The following is a 19542-nucleotide window of genomic DNA, read 5'->3' as shown; positions in this document are numbered from 1 at the left end:
TTGAGGAACTGAATTTAAAATACTTGCTTTGGGCTTCCTCTTTGATACATTATACAGATATATATGTATATATATATATAGTTACATCAAAACTGTAGCTCCAGATATGTGCTATGCTCGCTGCAGTTACACTCACTGATTAATTTTTTAATTAATTTAGGCTATTGCTTATGGAACATATTTTGTCGTTTTTAAAAAAATTTCTTTGCATACTTCTCTGAACAGTGAGAAATAAAATACAGGACTCCAATTTTTAATAAATCTATTTTAAGAATAAATTAAGAGGTTCCTTCATTTTCCTTTCCTGCACATGTAAACATGTAAACCCTCAGAAAAACTAATTTAAGTGTAGACATACTAATTCAGTAATCAGTCCCTCATTCAGATCAGGCTGATTACAGGAAAAAAAAAAAGGGAACTGTATTAGAATGAAGACTTGTTTTTTATACAGACCTCCCGCTTATCTGTGAGCTCTGCCCTAGTCTGAACCTAGAGTGTGGGACATTTGAGATGTTCACAGACGGCATGTGTTAATGGAGATTGTTAGTTATCATTTTCTCAATTACTTGGCTCAGGAATGAGAGATTGGAAAAGACTTCTGAGTGATTTTGGTCTCTTAAGAATAAGGTGAGGTACTGCAATTTTCAAGGTGCTGATTTATTTCTCTAGACATCCACATTAAAATAAATGTTCATGAAAATGCAGCAAACTAGATCATTTAGATTTACCACTCATGGGACTGTACATATTACCAAATTAAGATTTTCTGCAAGAAGAATGCACCAGACAAAGAACGATGTAGGCAGTTTCCAAGTACAGGTGGCAAATGACACAAAGCACCCTTAACTGTTTCTCTGTGGAAAATTATGAGAGGAGTGGGTAACCAGGAACATCTGGTGTACTGCAAGCCCCTGCAGCTACCTCCATCACGGCAATCCTTGCCCACCCAACGGCAACTGAGAAGGAAAGATGCAAAAATGATTGTACGGAACATAAATGAGGTAAATACCAAGAAACTTCTGTGGTGTACATATCCTCAATTTGGATTTACTCATGAGATAGCTGGATGACTTGAAGTTTCTCTTCACACTACTCATTTCTCCAATACTGCTTCTTTCCTTATTTAGATAACCCTATTTTGTGAATTCTGAATATATTAAAATATTTTCAAGACAGAACATTCTAGCCCTACACCTAAACTGCAAAATGGAGGTTTAACACTGGAACCACTTTGCTAGAAAGCAAGCCTTTGGTGGCAACAGTGACTTCTTTCCACATTATGAATCAAAAGGGGCATTCAAGTCACTCTTGGACAGTTTGGATGAAATAAATAAACAAACAGTAGTGCTATACTGTTTAGATGCATTACAACATCTGTTACGACAGAAACATTAGCATTATATGTATTCTAACAATGAAAACAAAATGCTAAATAGAAATATATATTTTAAAATGAAAAGGCTTCTCGCAACTTTACTGAAACTTGGGACAATCAAAGAATAATAGTTATCTGCATCTGTTGAACATGGATTGCAACTGGTGTGAATCAGTGTAGATTCACTGAAACCACTGTGGCTCTGCCAGGATTTTCTAATCTTCACCAGTCTCTTACCCAATACCTTGCATTAGATCATCAAACAAGCACCACATTTTGATGAATATTACTTCAGGCCAGTAAATGGGAGACATACCATTGTTATGAACCTAGAATCTCATCTGTCAAACGAATTCTAAGTGTTCACAGTAATTCTGGGTATATTAAATAACTACCATGTATCTGAAGTTAAGGAGATGTCATTACATATAATGTAAATATTTTCAATTAAGGCAATTGCCTCTGCTATTGATATCTAATTTCTCCTAGGTATGAATATATGCCAAATAGGAGGCTGGTATTCCACACAGTTAATATTTATGGTATTTATTACTGACTTCATATTAGGTTGCGAAAAAGTATATAAAGCAATGCATAAAAATGGATTCTGGATAACTTCATAAAATAATTAAACTGAAATGATGTGTAAAAATGCAGCTGCTCTCAAATTTTCAGACTCCTTGTGGATGGAATGAAGTAGAACACTACGAAATTAAGTAGAACACTACTCTTTTCATAAAAGAGTAACATGACTTCAGCAGAATACTGCATCACAAAGAAGTAACATTTTAGAGATATAAAAAATAATTTTTTCCTTGGGAAAACATGAAATATGTAGAAAGGAGCAAAATACAGGAAACAACTTCCTAGTTGTATTAACTTCTTTAAAGTGTAAGGGAAGTGGTAAATATAACTGAAATTGTAAACAGATAAAAATATATCTGCTTTGTTATAAAATATATTTCTTTTTAGATCTAGAAAATAAGTGTAGTGTAGGTTTTGCTTCTCATCATTTATCTATAGCAAGAGAAAGTAAAAAATGTTGACAAGAGACCACTACTTTTGCACCCATAAATTAAGAGGACAACAGCCACAGACCTCAGAAATAGAAAAACCAACAAAAATTATATGTTGTATGCAAATAAGGAGAAAATAATATTAGTAGAAAACAATCTGGAAAGTGAACGTGCTGTGTCCATATATATTGACTGTAATGTGCTTAATACAGCTAGAGCAACCAGCTAATTTGAACTATAAAGGCTGACATTACCTAAAAACAAGTAAATCCATTCAAATTTTATATCAGTCATCTCTTGCAGGCTGCAATATGTAAAAAGAATTTAAACCCACTGAAAAAGCCATGGATAGCATCATCTTAAGAAAACACTGAATTCAAAGTTTTTCACACACTTTAACGTCTCCCATACAGAACTCTTTTAAGCATTATTAGTCTGCAAGTTTGCGGGCAAGTGTTATTTTTACAGCATCATGTTAAGTTACATGCATCTTGAAATCATTGGCAGAGGTGTGTCCATCATACAGTGTCTGAGATAATGATATTTCATCTTCAGTTTTCAGCATCATTAACAGCTGAATTTAAATTAGAATAATTAATTAAGTTATTTAACCTGTTTACTATGTATTTTGATTTATTTCACTAAGGGAACAACATGAAACAGTATGCATGTAGGGAGTTTTCTTAACTCTGGTCTGCTTTCCAGTTACATTTTTTTCTCTCAAAAGGAGGCAGGAAGGCCCTTCACTACTTGAGAAGAAAAAAATTAGAGGTGGATAATGAAAAATTTACAGAACCAAGTTTTCAAACAGACACAGCTTCTCCATAAGCAAGGACAGATATTCTCAGTGGCAAGCTAAAAGTAGTAACATTAGCTCAGACTTCCTTACAGAACTCTGCACACTTCTCAGTTTATTCTTTCAGTAGCTTTGTGCTCCTGCATAAGTAAAGTAATCCGTTTGAAAAACTCTTAAATAGGAGATACAATTGAAGTGGGAAACATAAACAACCCAAGGCAGTTTTCCTAGTCTAGACTACATACAACAGAATGGAGAAGCTCCACTAAAAACTCCCTTTTAAAGGGCAGAACGCCTCCCTACTTTCCTACAAGTCAATAAGAGAAGTGCTCCAAATGAACTATTTTCTGGCTCCAAGCTAGATAATCAGCAAGATAATCAGAAAAGAAAAATAATTTTGAGAGATCAAGTTCTATTCTGTCTTCCAAGTCTGCAAGTTCCTGCACGCATGTCCAGCCTTGACTTGGAGGATGCAAGTCTGACAGAAATTTTATGGCTTAAAGAGAATAAAAGGGGGCAGTGGAGGGACAGCACAAAAGAGGCAGCTTGAAAAAATCTGCTTGAGAATTTTGAGTACAAAAAGATGGCAATTCTGGCTACCATTATACAAAATTAGGCACGTTTGACTTCCTTTTTGACTAATCTGTGATTGCTGGGTCTGACACTCCCTCTCTTCCATAACCCTGTCCTCACTCCAATCTTTATGCCCTAAGGTCTTCCCCTCCAAAATTATTTGCTAAGACCGCAAAAAAATCTGTTAGACTGGACAAGGAGCAGAATAAAACAAAAACCACAAAATCCAATCAAAAGCAGAAAAGATGCAGAATGGACCAAAGCAAAGAACCACACAAAGACAGCAGCTTCTTTATAATTAAGGCTGAAACAAACTTTCCACTAAGTTCACCAACACAAAGTTTCCTTTTAAGTTTTTTACTCACTGTAATCTGACAGACAATTCTTTGGGAGACAATGTGGGTTTCAGAAGAGATGAACTAATCAAATGAACATTTGTTTTCTTGTAAATATTCAATGAAGATTTGTAACAATTTAAGAGTTAATGAATTGTCTTTTGTTCTCCTTTGTTAAAAAAAATACTCAGCTAGTTTATGAAACAAGAATACAAAACTCCATGTTAAAAAGAGGAAAAGAAATAACTAGAATTTTCTAGGATGCTGACAGGTTGCCTTCTAGCCTCTGATCTGTGAAAAAAACAAACCCATTTCCATTCTCCAGATCCTCCTGTCTAAAGAGTAAGGATAACCCACTCAGTAATGCATTCCCCAAGAACTTGCAGGCATAAAACTCAAGCGCATTATGTAAAATTGTGAAGGGAGATTTTTTTTTCCCCTGAAATGCAGCTGACATATAAATTATGATTCCCAAGACTCTTAGCAGGGTAGGCATCCTATGGCTGACATTATATTGCCTTATCAGTTCCACAGAGGACAATATGAATCCCATCCAGGCCCAGAAAAAAGGGTCTAAAGGACAAATTGTAAGCACATGTGAACTAAAAAAAAAAAAAAAAAAAAAAGGTAAAACAAAGCAAAGTAAGCAAAGTATAACCATAAAGCATTAGGGACCTTCAAGGGAGGCAGGCAAGCAAGAAGACATCTGGGGCAGAAGGATAAATGGCACTGTTCTGGGAAGTACAAGGTAAGTAGCAAATTGTTCTCATGATCAATGAGGATTGTTAAAGAAAATTTCTTAATCAGGAGAAAGGAGCTTTGACATATGAAAAAACATGAAACCTTCTAAAATACTGATTTTTCCAATACCTGCAAATAATCTAAAGGAAGCAGTATCTAGAGCGTAAGATATTTTTTTTCTGAACAACAGAGAACTTGGGAATATTAATCCCTTTTTCTGTATACTAAAAATATGCATAAAAGAAGCATTAAAAATGTGTTCCAGAAAGAGCAATGATGAAATATGATACAACAAACCTACTGCCCCAAGTAAGGGCAGGCAGCAAACACAAAGGCATCTTTATCTCACCAAGATTCTGAAATTAGACAAATTATCTGAGCAAAGAAAATAAGTTAGCTTATCTGATCCTACAGCAGAGGGATCCTTCACTCCAAAAGGAGAATCTAACCAGGAAAAAGGAGGTTATAGAAATGTTCTCACCACGCAGTTATCAAAACTGCCAAACAGACTCATATTCCCAGGCCTGTGAAGTTACAGAAGTAATACTGATGCACTGCAAGTCTTCAAAACCAAAAGTAGCTAAAAGTATTAGTACTCAGGTATGTGTACAGCACAGCTATAAAAACATATTCAGCACCATGTCACCATTTTGTAAGTGTTGCTACAGGATTAGGTCACTTTCAGGAAAAAAAAAAGGTAAATTCTGAATTTACTAGAGATGTTAATTTTTTCAAATATAAGGAGAATAAAGGTTCATCATGTAGCATCCTGACCAATCTCTGTTTCCTGAGAAAACAATACCAAAACCAGTAAAAACAGAACCAGTTTCCCTATTTATGGCTTTTTCTGTAAGTACTCAAAACTTAATTGAAGCTCAGCAAAAAGCAGTGTATGTGCATATGTACTGAAGTAACATAAATGGGACAGGATTCAACGGCAAAAATATTGCTACTTTTGGTTTCCTGTGCTACATTTCTTGGCTGAACATGCTCTGCTGTTGAAACTGCAAATCTTTGCTGTTTCTTTACTATCAAATTTAGATTCCCCAGAAGAGATAAAATGTGTTTGTTCTGTTTTTTTTTCTTGCTCCAAGCAATGACCATTTAAAGCATTGTTTTATTTCTAGATATCTTCAAAATTTGATTCAAATACTTCCCTATTTTCACAATCATGATAAAAACCCTATGGCTTTGCACTTGGAAAGATGTAGCCATTTCAGTAGTTATATTCAGTAACAGAAAATAAGTTAAATCAAAGTGAAAAAACATATTACAAAGAATATTACTCCTTTGATGTTTGTTGCATTGTATCACAATTTCAGAAACACAAAAAACTGCTATGCAACTTAGTGCTTATCACAGTTATTAAATGTCAATAATACACATTAGTCTTTCTGAACAGTAAAAAATTAGGCAATCCTATGAAGACATTATTTTTACAGTTCCAGTTACTTGTTATTCCTGCTGAAGGCAGACACTAAACCTGCACAGTCAAATATAATAGCACACAGAGAAGCACATACCTAATATGCTGTATAATATGCTGTGATCTAAAACTTCTGAACACTGGAAAACTGCAAGTTTTACAATTCTAAAATAAATGGTGAGATTTAATTTTCTGAAGCATCACTGGAAGAATAAAACCAGGTATAAATTAATAATTAAAATTAAAGCACTCAAATGGAAGGGCAGAAGGGCTAAACTGAATCTAAACTAAGCTAAACTGGTTTCGACAGGGAAAAAAGGGGCTGTGGGGAGGGAATAAAATCTAAAGCAACTGATTGGTTTTGGCAATTCAGCACATAAAATGGGGCAGAGGAACCTGTTAGAACAATACAGTTTGGAACTACATAATTCTGGCAGCAGGCGCAGAATTATTTTCTTAACAGAATCCTTCCTTACTGTGGAAGTATACCTTCCATCAGCAATAGAAAAATTAGAGAAATGTCTTGATTTCAAAACTATGTACAGATTAACCATTCTTGCTTTGAAGTCTTTGGAAATACATGAAGTCTGCTGTCAACAAAAGAGAAATATGCACTAGTGACACCTTCACAGGTTGAAAGCAGAACATTAAAAGTCTTGCAGAAGAACTAGGAGACCATGGCTGCTGAAACAAAGTAAACAAACAAAACCCCAAACAAAACCCCCTCCCTCCCCCAAAAGCTAGCTAACAAAAAAACCCACCAAAAAAAGGGAACAAAAAAGCAATCAACCAGCTCCCTGCCACCAAAAAGTCACACCAGAATCAAACCAATCAAAGAAATTTTGAACCAAACCTGAAAACTATATTCTGTTCCTGCTATTTACTTTTTTACCATCATTTTGAGAAGACTATCAGTAATAAATGCCAGGATCATATATTACTATACAATTAATAACCATATTTTTGCAATCTCTACTTTTCTCCTGTATAATTCTTTCCCTTCCATTCTTTTACATATTTGCCATTGCTCCAAGTATATCCTTCAAAGATCTTTAAGGTGCTGCCCTAAGAGTTTGTCTTAGATTCCATACTACCTATAAACACTCCAGCTTCCAAAAGTGCGTCCTGAGGACAGGACATGGGGGACAACTTCTAGTGATATGGGTGTACAAAGTTACAGTACTATACGGTACAAGCCCAAAAACTCCTATAAGATTTCTAATTACAGCCTTCATTCTCTTTTTCTGTTCTCGAGCATTATTTCAAACACACTGCATTTATTTTCCTAAGACTCCGAACTGACAGAGTGAGTTCAGTGCACACAGCTACTGAATTGTACAGGAATTAACATATTTGGAACTTTTCTCCCAAATGTCATGCTTTTATTAACATCAACTAATGGGGTTTTTTTCCTCTTACTTCCTGGATATTTACTAGTAAGTTCCTAAGCACTACTACAAATAATGGATGCCCTAACATATGAAGATTTTGCTATGAAATTTTCCTGTGTAGCCAACATTGCTTCTTACATCAACTAGAATCTGGTTCTAATCTTATTTTGTTATTGTCTTTCTTATAAAGCCTATGGTGCTTTCTCTAAGCTTTTAACTGGTATCACCCAGGATGTTAAGATTTTTTTATTTAACAGTGAAATGTTAACATAAAGTTATTTTAGCACAGATAATTTAGGGTTGGCATGCTTTATCCAGTCTGTTCCAAAATTACTTTAATCATAAACAAATAAAACAACACTGAAAATAAATTCCCACAAAAATATTTATCGGAAGATATATAATCATTGACATAGAGCTTAAAATCAGTTTTTCAAATAGCTTGGAACTTTTTCTGAACAAACTGCAGTATAACATTCTCTTTTTAAAATGCACATATCTGTACTAGTAAAGCCATACATCATAAAACTAAGAGCACTATTAGCAAAACAAGATAATAGAAGGACAGAACAGTTCCCCAGATCCACTGAGACAAATCTTACCCTAGTAGGAGATTACAAGACAAACCATCTCGTTTGTACAGTAACAAACACAGCTATGTTTCTATAGCCTACCGATTGCCTGGTCACCTGTATGGAACATTTTCTGACCTCTGTGTAACTGTTTGCCATGACTCATGTTGTTGTCAAGCTAAGAGGTAAAAAACAAAACTGCAGCAGCGAAGCCCTTGTCACACCTGATGCTCACACAGCTCACTGCCTTCTCTTCTTTAGGGCCTCTCACATCAGCATCACAAATACCAGAGCCCAGATTCGAAACACTGCTTCTGGTCCTAAAGGCTTCCCCACTGCTCACTGAAATGAAAAGAACCTGGTGTCTAAATGTTTATTTGAATCTTAAACACAACACATGCAGAGCTTCCAGAAAGGCAGACGGAGTTCATGAACTAAGGAGGTAACTGATGAAGCATCTGCCTACTGTGTTTACACAGAAGGGAAAGTATCAAGAAGCAAAGCAGTTTCATTGACACTAGCAACGTGTTAGGCAGACATAGCTGCATTGACTTTTTCAGTTCTAAAAGTAATTCAGTCAGGGGAACAATGAAACGCCTCCTGTCTCCAGCCCCTGAATGACACTCTATCTCACAATTTATATAACTACTCATGTAGCAAGTGAAAACCTGCTTGCTTTATAACAACTATCAGCCACCTTCCTAACTCCTTTGATATGCCTGTTTTGCTTCAGTTTTCAAGCCTATTTCATTAATAACTCAAGCTCTAAGTAAAGTATTACTACTTTGCTTGCCTTCTCCTTTTGTATTTACGGAAATAACAAGCATGACTCACATACATATTAAAACAGTGCTGTCCCTCCTGAGCTACTGGCCAGAAAGTCAAATTGCTTGTGCTGTTGTTCATAACTTCAACACCAACAACAAGTTTACAATCTGCCTCATTATTATTTTTTTTCAGTATTAGTGACAATTAAAATACTATGCTAATTTTGTTCTGCTGCAAGTGTTTAAGGGAAGTTACAAAATGCAGAACTGCTGTTCTTCTAGACTTGAGCTCCTAAGGAGGAAGAAAACCTTAAATGCAGCCTGTGACAGTTATCAAGGGAAACATACACACAGAGACTTTCATAAATAAAGACTCCTCTTCTTTCTACCTTGACCAGGAGTTACAATGCCACCACCTTGTAATCAGTTTAATGCAAAAGGGCACTCCAGAAATTCCAGTCTAGGACCTTTCAGATATGTCAGAATAACTAAGATAATACTACTTTCCCTTCCCCAAAAGATATTCACTGCATGTTACCAAGACTTTAAAACAAAACGTTTTGCTGATTGTAGATTTGTATTTGTTTGGTTGATATGGGGTGGGGTATTTTTGTGTGGTGGGGTTGTTTTGGGTTTTTTTCTTTTTTTTTTGTTTAATCTTTATTTTATTCTGGTACATTATGTTTAGTCTCCTTGGTAAGTGGAATAGGAGTGAAAAGTCTCCAAAGAAAAGAGTCAAATTAACAGATAGATGAATAGACTATGACATGGTATTTACATAAACTACCAAAAAATGTGTGGCTTTGCCAGGTAACCAGCAAATTCCTCCCATTTACTTCAGATATTGCCTCAGGAGCAACAACAGAAAAAAACCCTCAAACACAATAATGTACAGAAATGAAAAAAATTACTCATCATTATAGAATTTCAATCAAGGTCTACAATAAAAATATTCATTTCACAGTTAGGAGAGGGAAAAGGAATGAACAAAGCAGATTAAAAAGAACACAGTTAGCTAGACAGTGACTCATCACTAACACAACTAACTCTGCATAAAATAACATCATCTATTCCTAGTTTGCTTGCCATCAAGCACCCAACCTAAACACAAGGAATGTTGCTCCTAAACAACGTACTTCTGGAGAAGGATTGCTGTCTATACAGACAGAAAACATCTTCATCCCATTAGTAAGCATCTCCTTTTTCTTTTTTTTCCTAGACCCTTAATTAAAAAGGAAACAGTATTTCAGCAGTTAGATCTTCAGAAGAGGTCCAATATGAATTAGTACAGGCAGTATGATTTGAAGTGTAATTTTTTTCACCACTCCCACAGACAGCAGAGCTAAGCGGAAAGAGTGACTAAGGTAGCACAAGGACAATGCCCTAGATTTATATGACTAAGGAAAAACAGTATTAATATATCAAATAAAAAAAAAATCACAGAATATTCCACTGACAAAAACAATAGTAACTGAATTTCAGTTACTACTGCAATCTTTCTCTGGATGTTTTCCTCATATTTTTCATTTCAGTAAGGTATTCAGTAATATTAACATTTCTTTGTCAGGCTCTTAATAAATAACACCTTCAGAGAAAAGGAAAACTGCGTCTCACAAAAACTGTGCTCATGCTGCTTACCAAATGACTTACTGAAGCACAGTCTAAAACTTAACTTTAACTGGGTCCTACATAATAAATACAAAGCATAGAAATACATCTTCAATCTTCTTGAAAAGAGAAGGACTCTGCATATCACATTTTGTAACTTAGCCTTTACACCAGACATAGAAAAGATGCAATAGCTCCCTTAAGAAGGAATCTGCTAAGTCCCATACTTTGGGAGAGGAAGGCAGTCAGCTAGAGACTTGCCTTTTGACATTGCATATATACCGACCAAATTATGAAACCTTTGATCACGCTTATGAAGCCTTTCATGAATAACTTGGTATAACCTGAGCAAGTACTTATCAACATGACTAAGAGGACAACACTGGACTCATGACAATTAATGGCAGGTTTTAAGTACCCTTGGAAAAGATAAAGAAAAATACTTATGGGCCAGATCTAATGCATTTTTTACTAAAACATGCAAAGATTTCTTTGAATACTTGTTTGTTTTCAATAAGTTTTTACATAAATACTTCCACTAGACTTGTGAAACGTGCTTGGAAGGATGCTTGATGTCAAGCATCAAGCCTTGTAGAATGAATAAATAGAAAGAACACATTTTTGGTTGTAATTTCAACTACATCTTTCATCTTCATTACCTTGCTGAAGAAAATTTGTATGAAAACTTTCTACCATCTCTGTGTAATCTGAAATACAGGTACTGTGGCTCCTGAATAAAAGCCTAAATACTGTTTAACTGCCAAGAATAACTCCTCCTACTGACAAGCTGTGTAAAATCAGAGGCAAATAGGTTTCCATGGGTAAGCTACCCATTCCTGCTAACTGCATGCAAAACACATGGCACTGTATCAGCCTGCTGCTCTGCAGTGGTACGGGGATGCTGGTTAAATAAATAATGGGAAAGTAACTGTAGCTCAAAGATGAAAACTTGGTGTTTCTTGAGGTGAGGGTTTTGGGTTTTTTTGTACTGGAAGGGGCTTTAGTTTGCTTGCCTTGCACACCCCAATGTCAGTACACCCAATTTAGATGCCCTATGGACTACAGACAATGATTGTTCAAGTGCACTATCTGTATGGCAGTCACATGCCCCACCAACAGTGAACTCACACTGACAAGACAGAAGGGAAGGAGGAAAACACCTCTTAGCTGAGTCAGACTCTGGAGTCTGAGGCTGGCAATGCAATTAAGAAGTATCTTTCAGAAATCTCAACTGTGCTTTCACTGTTCATTGAGTAGGCAGAAATCACTTCTGTTGACAGCATTTCACTAGAAGAGCTGGAATAGGAGGAAAATAAACTTTGCCTTCCTAATTGCTATTTCTGACTTCTACTCAGTTGTAAATACCTATCCTTCTGCTTTCATATAATTGAAACAGTGATAGTGGAAAGGTCAAAAAGCAAGTGTGTATTAGATTAAAAAGATCAGAGGTGGTAATGCAAGGAAAAAAACAGGTTGGTGACAGAAAGCATTAGCATTTATTTACTACAAACTGACTATGCACAATCCTGCAATTTCCAAAATTAGGATTCATTTGTTACAACTTCTCACAGCAGAAGACAGATTTACTATACCCTAAAAAAAAAGTAAGGAAAAGGGAGTCAGTGAAAGCAGAATTAGCAGTTTATATACCAAAAGCCCTTTCTTACATTTGGAAACTGCTAATACAATTACCAACATATTAAAAAATTGCTCCAAAATGGTGCTAGACACGTTTTAACAAGGAGTAGATTTTGGTTTAAACTGCTTAGAAAAACTGATGCCAGAAGAGGCAGCATTAGTTTTGTCCCATTAAAAGAAATGTACTGGAGCACACCTTAGTGTTTCTTGATGCTAGAGTCTCTTTTTTCCTGCTTGTTACATAGACAATATTTAAAAAAAATACATTTTGAAGGTAATTTCTTTATAAATTGCCCACTTACATGTTAAAGGGTAGTTAAATCACTGCTGTTTCATATCCACAATACAGAATTTCACTTCTTAAAAGTAACTTTCCCATCATTAAAGAAATGAACACTCAAAAGCAGAACAAAATCCCTGACAACGTGTGAAATTCACATTCAGAAACCAATGAAGGGAGAAAAATTTCTTGACAGGCAACAGTTCACACTTGCAATTTCAAAGTAAAGATGAACACACACATATTTTTTTACCAGCAGAAATACTTTCCATCTTGATTTTTCTGATAAGTGAATACTATCAACCTCTATAAGTTAAAATGCAAATAAATCTTCAACAAACAAATTAGTTTGGCAAGAAATGAAACCTGACATCAAAACTTGAGTTGCTTACTTTAGTTTCATGTGGATCACTTAGTTTAGCTTGGGAAGTAGTCTGTTGCTTGTTTTACTCAGTGGAAGGCATATTCAATTAATTGCATGATCCTATAAACCAGTATAAACATACATTAAAAGTTACCTCCAAAAGGATCTGGTATGGACTTAGTGACATTTTCTAGAATGTTCTATAGTTGCATGTGAGGTCTGAGGTCAAACTTAGAAATCAGCCAAGCAATACTTAATTAAGAGATGGTGTGGGGGAGGAGATTCGAAAGAAAGACAAGCATAAGAGAGTGCTAAATCATCTTTATACCCTCCTGACAGTTGATGCTTTTAGCTTCAGGCACTACTCCAAGTTAAGCTAGAACATCCTCCATGCTGACCTAACTTTCAGCAGGAGCTACTGGATCTAGCAGACACTGCTGTACTTTCTCTACTTTATCAAAGCCCATGGTGGTCAAATCACATCTCTGTACACAAATATTCAATACTGCAGGGGAGCAGAGGTAAGTGAGCGGATCCTGGGCATGAGGAACACATATCCAAAACCACTACAGGCCATTTTCTGAACCAGCTCTCAAGGCTATAGAGCATGTACTTCTGTATGCCTGTGCAGTTGCCCAAGGCACTGAGCCACAAACATGATTCCAGCATTCAGTTCTGCAGTCATATCGGTTTTGAAGCAACACCAAACTAGCAGTGACTAATACTTTGGTAAAATGATGTCATAAAGGGAGGAAAGAGTTTTGTTGTAATCAGAGGTCAGAAAGGGGGGGAAGAAAAAATAGGCAATTACCATATTCAAACTAGTTTGCTTGAACTTTCCTATCTTTGAATTAACTAACATTAATGTTAATTTAAATTATGTGGGATACCATAGAAGATCCGTACTTAGGCTCTTAGCTATGCTGCTTGCGGTGACATTTTCAGGGCCATATACACCAGTGGAAGTGACAGGGACAGAAGAAAGGATCCCTACAGCCTACTGCAGGGTCACCAGATGTGTGAGAGAACTGAGCTCAAAGAGACTGGTAGTTCGTGGCGATCCAAGGCAGCACATGCTAAGCATGCTTACTGCTGCTCTCCATTTATGAATCTGTGCTGCAAACTGGATGTGGGCTCATCCTGGGACTGCTCAGGACAAGGATGAGCCCACATCCTTGGACAAGACTGCTGCTGCAAGCAGGGCAAAGGGCAGAGAGTCTGGGGCACTGGACAGAATCACAGTTAACGATATTTGGAAAGGAGGGAGGAAAAGCTCTGCCTTTGAAGAGTGTGCCCATAACAACTCTGAACACTTTTCCAGCCCTGGTCTACATTTTAAGCTCTAGTTATTAGTATTTCAGGCATAACCACTGATCTCTTTTGAGTACAGGTCTCCACATAGCAAGATGTTGTAAGACGAAAGACAGTAGAGACTAACACTCAAAATGGCAAGATTACCACAGAACAGAAAAAGTATTTTAAGGGACATGAGCCGTTCCCTTATTCTATAATCGGTTGTGCTGAGGAAAAAAAATTATGAAGTGCAGAGGAGAATACTTAGCTTACTTATTGATTTTTTTTTTTATAAATGGTAACAGTGATGGCACTTGTAGCATACTATAAAACAGTGGAAATTTATCATTGCTTCTTTCATTAGACTCATCTGCTGATGTAGTGAAGCATAATTAGGAGATGGACATGAATACGTCTGAATTTTGCATGCAGTAGGGTTTTGGTTAAGCGTATTTTTACTCAGCCTTTCAAAACATCTATGAACTCCAACTTCTACTATAAAATTAGTTCCTAGTGAAAGCATGCATTACATTTCTTGCTCATTGTAAGTATGAGATAGTTACTGTCTCTTCTTGTATTATACAGAAGGGATATTATGTCTTTTGTGCAACAGTGCCAACTGCAGACCCAAAATTGTTTTCTGCTTGATTCCTCAGCCACTTGGAAATACTTATTTTAAACAAGTACTGTAGTAAAATTCCCTGGAACTCTGCAGCTGTTATAAATCTGTATCTGCAAAGCAGGTGCTGGAAAATGCAACTATATCAGGAAGCCTGTGTTTCACAGTCATATCAACCATTTTTCCAACTTTGTTAAATACTGATTCATGTGACTACTTCCACTACCCTTACTGCTAAAAAAAACCTAAGACTGTCGTGAGAAACTCACTGTGTTCTAAGTCTGAAAGCTCAAAAGCAATATGGGAACAAGGCACAAAGCACAGCAGCGTAACAGTTCTCGTTTAGTACCCTCCCTCACGCTCTTCTGCCAAATACAATTGCACAAAATCTGAGAATACGCAAAGTGAAAGAAAAAAAACCCCACAAACCTTAACACAAGAAGATAGATCTAATTGCCAAATATAAAATAAAAAACAAAACATTTGTCTAAGGAAATACCTTACTTGATACCCTGTTGAGAAATAATTGTGTCATGGTCAAAGAGTAATGACTTAATGAGATCATCTGAACATTGGAAAAGCATTACTAAACAAACTGTCTTCAGGGACTTAGCCTTTCTTTACAAAGTAGCATCTTGACAACTCAGCCTACATATCAACTATATTCCTCCCTTCGCCCATGTCTTTACCAACCCCTCTCTCCAAGGTGTATTTATTTAAATTTCCTCTCATTGTAGTAACTTCATATGAGAAATCTAATTTTCATCCCTTTCCAAAGAGGAAAGAACTCGTAAAATCTAATTCTTGTGTTTAGACCAATAACAAAGGACACAATGAAAAATTGCATTAAAATCTAGCAAAGCCAGAATTTGATTGCATTTTATGTTGGCAAGGACTCTGTCTGTTTCAGTACATCCAGACATTTACAACACCTGCCTGGGATGTGTTCATAAAAGGTTGTTTTCTACTGCATATTCTAGCCAGTAGATGATAAATCAAAAAAGACCTGCTGGATCACAGAAATCCATCCCAGTGTGCCTTAAGAAAGTAACTCTAAATAGTACTGACTTCAAAGCAGAAAAACTAAAAACATTACTGTTGCAGGTTCCTTATTTGTCAGACAGTCAAAACACTACCCACATTGCTGATTCATACGGTATTATCAGACAGCAGTGCACAGGAAGCTCTACAGGAAGACCACAAAAGCTGACGAGTGTCCAAAAAGGGACAGATAGGCAGAAACATACCAGGAAGAACTTACACACCCCACTGGAATCAGGAAACGACAAAGTTAGTGAGTGAGCAAGCTATAGCTCCTACCAATCATTAATCCTCAAAAAACTACTTATTGAAAAGGTACACTTCTTCTCAAAAGAAAAGAGATGAGGAAAATTTGAGTAGTTTTTACAGCAGGGAGTTGCTATTTAAAACATTTTGCAATGCAGTGACAGAGTACACCACTATAGCAATGGCAGCCAGTGCAAGTCATTGTTTATCCCACAAGAAGGACATGAGCTACAGGGCTTTACTGTCATGCTCCTCTCTGTTTAGGATGGTTTTGTTTACAAAACCTGCCCCAGAAAAAGAACTTATTTTTAAAACAGGGCCTTTCACAATGAGTCTAATAATAATGTCACACAAGTTATTTTCCCTATGAGAAGTACTAGAATATCCCACAGGTGAAATTAAAAACTTCCAAAACTCAGCTTCGAAAAATACTGACCGGTGTTAAGACATTTTTCATATAATGGGATTTTCAACAAGTAAATGAACTATACACAACACAGTATCATAATAAAAATACTGGAAAGTACATCTAAAAATTAACAAGCCTTCAAAAAGACATATTCCCTCGAAATCACAGAAAGGTCCTTAGAATCTTCCTGACCACACTTGAAACACCACCTGCATGGTGTGTGTTCTCTTTCAGGAATGCTTCATTTATCTCAGTGTGCAAGCTCCTCTGCAACCTCTGTGAATGCATTACTCAATCTTTTCATACACAGTCTTAAACACCTTCCCTTATGAGCAAGTTTGGATCAGATATAAGCAATTCCAACTTTCGTTAATAAAAATCCATTTCATACTGCATACGTAACAGTAGATACACGTACTAGACATATTTTCATGTCTTTTAGTGATGTCAATTCAATACCAACAGCTCCTCCATGGCTCATTATCGAAGTGCCACTTAACTTGTTTTACTACAAAAGTTTTTAAAAAGTCCTTACAAAGTGGCAAGTGGTTGGAAAAACTCCATATTTTCAAAACCAAGACTAAGTTTTAAGGTTAATTTCTTCCCCAAATTCCTACTGCACAGCTAAATTAAAATATCTATAAAATGCTTTTGAAAAATATCACTACATTTCATTTTCTCCTATGCCTTTCTTATTTGCAGACTATTGGCTACAGCAGAATTTACACTATCTGATATGTTTTTGCACTGTTTTGAATCGCTTTATTTTCAGTTCTTCATCATTACCCTTTCAACTTTTCAAAGATCAAGGTAGTATTTAAGAGTGACAGAGAAAGTAAAAGAAAAAGAGGAAAAAATAACTAAATAAAATTTATCAAGTTCAAGGGTTATATTTCAGCTCTAAAGAAATCCTTTTTTAATCCAGACTTTGAATAAAAGCAGCTTTAAAAATGCAAAGGGTCAAAGGAGTAATAAAAAAATATATTAAAAGTGTTTTAAAAATATTCTGTGAGTAAAATCAGTTTTACTCAATTCCATGGGTTTATGACTGAGGGTAAAACCTATTAGTACACTGTATCTACAAATTGGCTTAGAAGATTAACAGCTAAACAGCAAGCCAAATTTTAACACTGGCTAGAAGGTCCTATTTAGAAAAACGTAAGTCATCATCAGATTGTATCAGCTTTTCCACAGTATCATTTGTTCATATGTATGACAGAACAAATTAAGAGAGACATGAGAGTTAGAGAAATGTTAGAAGGCAGCTCTTCATAATTACCATCCCTACAACCAAACATTCAGCTTTTTCGCTCATGTTTGAAACTGTTCACAGACGTGACTTACTCATAATAAATTCTTTTCTTACCTACCCAATAACTTAGGTCCACCATAGCAATCTAAACATTAAACAATCTACAGTCAAGAGCTCTATACTTTCTTGATAAAGATGAAGCACACAACTTGTGATTGTCTGTTTGTTATACAACAGTTAGAAAAAAATTAAAATGTAACATGACTAATGTCATACTTTGATTTTCCTCTGTCAATCTACTCTTCCAGAAGCAAAACCCTGGATTCTTGCCTCATTACTCATCTTTATGCAACCACCCAAAGTGAATACAAAGTCTAAGAGTGGAGCTACACGGGCCCATAGCCTAATAACAGGTAGGCATGTGATTAGACTGATGAAATGTGAATATGCAATCACCTCCTCATGTGTGGACTTCAATCCTAATTTAACCAGGGAGAAAAAAAGAGCAAAATAATCTTTCAGAAAAAGTAGAGGTTGATGGAATTATGTGAATAGCTCTACTAGGCAATACATCCAACAACATAAAAAAATTAAACTTCAGAAATGAAAAAAAGGGGGTTGGGAGGAGGAAGGAGGGAAGGGCAGGTTGTGTTTTGATTTTTTGTGGATTTTCTCTTTTGTCAAGCCAGGGTTGAATTTTACTACAAGACAAAACCTGCTTAAATTGTAATTTTTACCATATAGGAAGAGGACACTGAAAAAGGGACTGACAAAATCTGGAGAAAAATATTGTCCATTTAATCTGAAGAACTATTAATTGATTGCAATAAACCTTATTTCAAGCATCTTGTGTGTTACTAGGAATTAAAATGAAGAAATAAGTAACTTTTAGTCATTCTACATAATAAAACCAGAACACAACAGATCTCAATTCCCAAAAAAAAAAAAAAGGTTACTACAAGAAAGAAATATTCTTATAAATTTTCAGAGGTAAATATGACAAAAATACTTCAATTTGAAATTAATTTAGAGAAAAGTATTAGACAAGTTTAGCCTATCTCCTGAGAAATGAATTAAGTAATTAGGAAACTATGACTTCTAAATATTTCCTTCTTGAAAATACTTATATATAATTATGTTTATCCATTTTTTATAGAACTGTATTGTCTAAATACCTATATTTATTTAATGGCTGTTAATCCTGAAGAAAGTCAGAACCATTCCAAGAGTACACAATCTCACCACCTTAAAATATATGCCAAACTCCCAATACAATAGTTGCCCTGAGCAAATTCCACATCTTCACTGTGAGTGAACACATTCATGTGAACATTACCTGGAGAAAGGAAGAGTGTTCATTCACTTATATATTTATTTTAAATAAAGTATTTGAAACTCTTCATGGGAGCATTCAACTCTGCTTCTGCAGCTTACCTCTCATATACCATCATCTTCCCTACACATTTGAAAAAACAGCTAGAACTTGAGCTTCTGTATGAAGTATGAAACACTTAAGCAGAACACAACAAGATGAAACAAGTAATTCAGTAATCCATTAGAGCAATACAGATAAATGGAAGTACCCTCTGCTCTAAACAGAGCAAGCAAATGAGTGACTTGGAGAACAGAATGTAAACTACTACATATCAGGAGCTTTTTGCTTGTTAGTTTTAATTTTATTCAAATATAAAGAAGAAGAACAGCAGAAAGTAGGACAAAATGGTATGCCATAGGTAAGTATATAAAGGTGTGCTGAGGTGAACTGTATGTAAGACTGAGGAGGTGCCAGAAAGAAAGACA

At 35.7% G+C, this 19542-nt stretch overlaps 1 protein-coding gene across 1 annotated transcript in view; it reads right to left on the bottom strand.

Moving 5' to 3' along the window:
• The window catches only part of LOC120511925 (guanine nucleotide-binding protein G(q) subunit alpha), a 121045-nt gene that overhangs the window by 55366 nt on the left and 46137 nt on the right, over positions 1-19542 (bottom strand). The gene's annotated exons all lie outside the window — the stretch shown is intronic.

The sequence above is a fragment of the Passer montanus genome, unplaced genomic scaffold, assembly GCF_014805655.1.
Source record: "Passer montanus isolate IOZ18808 unplaced genomic scaffold, ASM1480565v1 scaffold7, whole genome shotgun sequence".
In the NCBI taxonomy this organism is placed as follows: domain Eukaryota; kingdom Metazoa; phylum Chordata; class Aves; order Passeriformes; family Passeridae; genus Passer; species Passer montanus.
Note: the sequence above shows the minus strand (reverse complement) of the source record. Positions and strands in the feature narration are given on the sequence as shown.